Raw genomic sequence first — 6,123 nt, forward strand, 5'->3', positions numbered from 1 at the left:
GGATGGCCACGCTGCAATCCCTTCTCCTCCATTCTCCTCTCAGGATCTTGGGCACGCATGCACACATGCCCGGCATGAGTTTAAGCCACCGGGTCCAGGACTCAAACCATGGTCGACGACATGGGAGTCCAACGACATAGCCATTACACTAACTGCTGGTCCCTCATATAATTGTTTTGAAGATTAAATGAATTATACATAAAGCAACTTTAAAACAATGCCTACCTTATAGGGAATGCTATATAAGTCCTATGATTTTATAAGGTGGTCAGGAGACTTTTTATTTGTATCTCTTTTTCAATGAAGATCTTTGATTCTGAGATACTTATTCTCAGAAGTAAGATAATGTGGGGTGGTAGAATAGCAATGGGCAGACAAGTAGCAGATTTAGGGTTTAGTTCAGTACTGCTGTGAACTGTGTCATTTAGGACCTGAGTTTCCTCATCTGTTAAATATCTAAGGTGATTAATTGGGGTCAGGGCCAGATTGAGGCCTGTCTGCACTAAAGCTTATACAGGGGACTTCCAAAAGTTTGCATAGTGCCAGCCAAAGGGCAGTGTTTAAGGTAGCTGGATCCCACTTGACTGACCTTGATTTGAGACCTAGACCTTGTGTCTTGAAAAACATGCCAATGCATGTACATGTGTACCCAAAATCCCAAATGAAGGGAGAGATTGAAGAGAAGAGGTGGGGGGAGGGGTGCGTTCACATTTTCTTCCCCCACCCCCATTGTGACCACATGTGCTCTCTGGCAATTTTTTTTTTTTTTTAGGTTCACATAAAAATAGAAGTATAGTACAAGTTTATTTTGGTGCAAAAGAAAGAAATCTGCACATGATTTTTCTCATAATATGTATTTTCTGTGAACTTTTGGTAAATCCCTTGTATAATGTGAGCAATTGCTTTGAAAAAAGTTTATAAAATTATAAACACAAATTAGTTATGAAAGTAAATGCTTATTTTAAATCAACAACAAAATCAAAATAAATTTTTTAAGAATTACATCAGATTAAGAAGTTCCTGCACAGCCAAAGACAAAGTAATTAGTGTGAATTGACAACCCTCAGAGTGGGAGAATATTTTTGTAAACTATACCCCAGATAAGGGACTGATAACCAGAATACTCAGGGAACTCAAGCGGCTTACCCAGAAAAAAATGATTAACCCAAGTAAAAGATGGGAAAAGGAGCCGAATAAATAACTCTCTAAGGAAGACATATGAACAGCCAAAAAGCATATGAAAAAATGCTCAACATCTCTCATCATAAGGGAAATGCAGATCAAAACCACAATGAGTTACCACCCCCCCCAGTCAGAATGGCAAAGACAAAAAAAAAAAAAAAGTGTTGGTGAGGATGTGGTGAAAGGGGAACTCTCAAACACTGATGGTGGGAATGTAAATTGGTCGAGCCACTGTGGAGAACAATATGGAGGTTCTTCAAAGACCTACAGATAGAACTACCATATGATTCTGATTCTGCAATTCCATTCCTGAGTATCTACCAAAGTACAGGAGAATGCTCAGTTGGGGAAATGTTTGCACATCTATGTTTATTGCGGCATTATTCATGATTGCTAAGACAAGGAACCACTCAAATGTCCATGAACAGATGGATGGATTGAAAAGTGTGGAATATATACTGCATGGAATACTATTCAGCCATAAAAAACAAGACCTTGGTATCTGATAGAAAGTGATCGAATATGGAAAAATTTATAGCTGAGTGAAGCAAGTCAGGCTTGCTTGAAAGTAAGACATTGTAAAAGAGAAACATTATATGTCTCACCTTAACATATACCGACTATCTGCACTCCATGATAGACTCAACATATACTGACTATCTGCACTCCATGGTAGACTCAACATATACTATCTGCACTCTATGGTAGAGACTGAAAGATTCAAGGACATAAAGGCATTGAAAATATTTATGGACATTGGAGACAGTGTGGAAGGAGAGTGGGAGAGAGGAAGAGTAGAGAAGGAAATCAGGGAGAAAAAATAGGTAAGACATTTGTGGGACACAGAAATGGTTTACTGTTAATGATAATGTGTATAGTATTCTCAGTGGGACTGGTCTGAGGTGTATTTCATGTTGGGTAAATTCTCTTTACAAGCTAAATGATGTATAACAATTGAATGTATAAAAATAATTATTTTTAAAAGAATTATTTAATTTATTATTATTATTATTATTTAATTTGACCAGAGAGAGAGAGTGAGAAGGAATGTAAGGAAGCAAGCTGCCAGGTCTGGGAATGCCCCAACCAACATGGCACTTGCCGGCCCCACAATAAATTTGAAAAAAATAAAATACATCATAAAAATGACAAAATTCAAATCAAACATATTTATTACCTATCTAAAACAACTCTATATTACCCTGTTCTTCTGCATCTTTAGGGCTATATATTCTAATTTCCTCTTCATATGACAATGATTTTGCAATATTTTCTACATTAGAGAGAATAGAAAAACAATTTAATGTTGCCCCTAGTATACATTCCTAGGGTCAGGTATATTTGGATACATATGTATCATGAAACAACCTCTGACCTTATACCTTTGTGACATGATGCCTGGTAGCTTGACCTGGTGAGGGGCTTTGAATATTCCTAGAACCCATTCTTCCACTGAGACAACTAACAACCATGCTCTGAAATGACTGTGATTCATATGAATATATGTAACCCACTAAACCCAGGCTAAAGCTACCCTACCTCAACAAAGATACCAATAATTCGTACTCCAATTACAAAATCCTGTGAATCCTAGCTTTTGACATTATAATGGACCAATTGACCAATTGTCTTTTTGGGTAAAAGCTATCATTTCTTTTTGTGAAAATTATTTATTTAATTTTATTTAGTCATTCATTTTATTTTAATTTGGCCAGACACACACACACACAGACACACACACACACAGAGAGAGAGAGAGAGAGAGAGAGAGAAAGAGGGAAAGTGAGAAAGCAAGCCACCAGGTCCAGGACTTGAACCATTTTTCGGCTATGTGGGAATGTCCAGCACGTCAGTCACCACGCCACCTGCTGGTCCTCAAAAGCTCTTGTTTCTAAGAGGCACTATTCCTACTAAAAATTCTCCAGAATTTAAATTTCTTTTGTATTATTGTAGAACATCACTTAACTTTATCATCTTACACTTAGCATTTCACACAACTCACTGCTCTTCTGAGTTCATCTATGTATGTGCAAGTTTTCAGTATGTAACATTTCTAATATGTATATCTGTATTATCTTTCTTAAGACAGTCAAGTAATTAAAGATATTTCTCATACCTCTAATCTATATTCTTTAATCCCTATAATACCCATGGTAATGATGATCATCCTAGATACAGTAATAAAATAATCACTGCTATTCACTGAGTTCTTATTATGTGCCATTCATTATATAATAACCTACATATGCTAACTTGACTAATATTTATAAACCTCCTATGAAGTATTGGGTCATGGGAAAAGTCATGACACATTTTTTCTATGCAAAACTGTGTCATACCTTTTTTGTCAACCCAATAGTTACTGTTATCTCTATTTCACTTATTATTTATGGGGATTGAAATTTTAGTAATTGTTTACACAGTGATGATAAGCCTGAGCTGCAGTCTGAACCTAGAAATACTTGATGCCAGCATGTACACTGTTGTGCAACTCTGCCTTTGAATTATTTGGTCCTTATTATTGTAAATATCCTTTGAACTAATGCTCTGTGTCAATTTACTAAACCATGAGGTCCATGAGCTTAGATCTCCCATACATGCACTAAGTGTAATTTGGCACCTCTGTTAATTGGATGCCTATTGAAATAAATGCTAAGTAAATATTATTCTCTGTTCTGATATCTTTCGGCTCAATAGCATGTTACTCTTAAATAAAGCATTTTGGGTGACCTTAAGAAAAAGCTGTTGTTGGCACTCAAAATTAAAATTCCAAGTGTTGTGAGAATTAAGTCTGAAGTTTCCTAGGTACTTGGCTAGCAATGGCATAAAGTGATGACCATGTTGGACTCAAAGTTGATAGAGTTGAGCAAAAAGAGCGAGGAAAGAGGTGCCATTGCTACTTTACATTTGGTACTACAGCACTACCAGGTCTATTGAAATTAGTTGGGATTTTGCCCCTTTAAGAAACAAGATGATGGGACCAGCAGGTGGCGTGGTAGTTAAGGCACTGGACTCTTCCCCATGGCCAACCATGGTTTGAGTCCTGAGTCTGGTGGCTTGCTTTCTCACTTTTCCTCTCTCTCTCTCTGTACCTCTCTCTGGTCAAATTAAATGAATGAATAAATAAAATAAAATAATTAATTCTTAAAAAAGTGAAAAAGATGACTAAACATAATCTGCCGGCAAATGAGTTATTTATGTCAACCTGTCCCATCCATAACCACTTCTAAGGAAGTCTGTCTGCTGGTAGCCTCATACTAAAGACCTGTGCTCTACGCTGCGTGGTTGTCTCTTCTTGTTTCAGATGAGTGGACTGAGGAATAGACACACAAGTTGAAGACAACCATTCTGTAACCTGCTATCCTTATCCTTCTGTAAGGACTATCTTAAAATTATAATCTGGGCCAGTCAGATTCCTTTCTTGGAAATTTGGCATTGGGAAACTTTAGTTGGCAGGAAAGTCACACTGTGAGATGATGTCATGAACCATATACAAAGTAAGACAATGAAGGCATAGAACAGAGAATAAGAAATGAGGAAGCTGATTGAGGAAGGACAGTGGAGAAACGCACAAAAAGAAAGCAAAGACACGAAGACACAGCCATTTAGAGTTGCCTTAAATCCTAGCTTGTTTTCATGTCCAGTCCCAATTGCAACCTTCTAATCATTTCTTTTACCTGAGCTAATCTCATACTGCTAATTTTGTCACATAACTTTAGTGAATCTTTGTTTCTTTCAACCAAAAGAGACTGACTGAAACAATCTTCATTTTCATGTTAAGCACTTATACATATGAACTATCACCCTTACTTGTCATTAGTAAATAGATGTGAAAGTCAGATATTCCAAAAGAAAGAACTAGAACTTACTGGGCCAGAAAGTCCCATTTTAGTTTTTGCACATCAAAAATTCTTAAAGCGTATGATTCACTAAGAAAGTGTGCTCTGCAAAAGCCTCAAACTTTTTAGACTCTCTCTCCCTCTTGTTTTTTTGTTCCTAGTTGAATTATAGTGATCTCCAGCTGTTACTTCTCTCCAGGTTTAATGTCAAGGTAATTCTTACATGTCGAGGATATCAATGGCTTGTAAAGAAACCTTGGAGACAAAGGCTTTCTCTCTTTCCACTCATTATCTTTATTCAGACTTAATGCCTGCAGGCCTAGTTTAATGATTGTCCAGTGTTTTTCAACCAAAAAAAAAAAAAAAGTTTTAAACTATAAAAACAAACAAAAATCAAAGTTAAATTTCCATCAGTTTCCAAAGACTAAGTGGTCAAGGAAAAGATAAAGTGAATAAATAAGGGCACCTTTGTGACAAGAGACAGCTCAGAGATCGCTGTGGTGGTCTCTGTGAGGCATAAAGGGACTAGGTATATACTAGGACATCATTGTGTTTTGGAAATAGAAACACTATTATAAAGGGACCAGAAGCTCACTCACTCTCTCTCTTTCTCTCTCTCTGTCCCTCTCTGATCAAATTAAAATAAGGAGATAAAAAAATGGAGTTAAATAAAGTGATTCTTAAAAAACAAATGGAATAAACAAAGAAAAACACATGCATAAATATTTTAATTTGTCTCAACTTGCCAGATGTGGAACGGCCCCAAAACTAACTGCTCTGTTTCTACAGAGCCAATCATTAGATTTAGAAGAGCGAATCTTGGGGCTGGCAGGTGGTGTGGTGGTTAAGGTTAGACTCCCACATGGCTGACTGTGGTTCGAGTCCTGGATCTGGCAGCTTTCTTTCTCCCTTCCCCTCTTTCTCTGGTCAAATAATAATAATTAATAAATAAGATAAAATGATTCTAAAAAAAAAAAGAAGAGCTAATCTCAATTGATCACAGTAGATCACAATAGAGCTGGAGTTTTCTGGTTTCCATTCTCCTGTGTCAGTTCTTCATTTCCATCAGATCCACTGCACCTTCTGTCCCTCTCTCGACCTC

The sequence above is a fragment of the Tupaia chinensis genome, unplaced genomic scaffold (assembly GCF_000334495.1).
Source record: "Tupaia chinensis unplaced genomic scaffold, TupChi_1.0 Scaffold140218_1, whole genome shotgun sequence".
Lineage (NCBI taxonomy): Eukaryota > Metazoa > Chordata > Mammalia > Scandentia > Tupaiidae > Tupaia > Tupaia belangeri.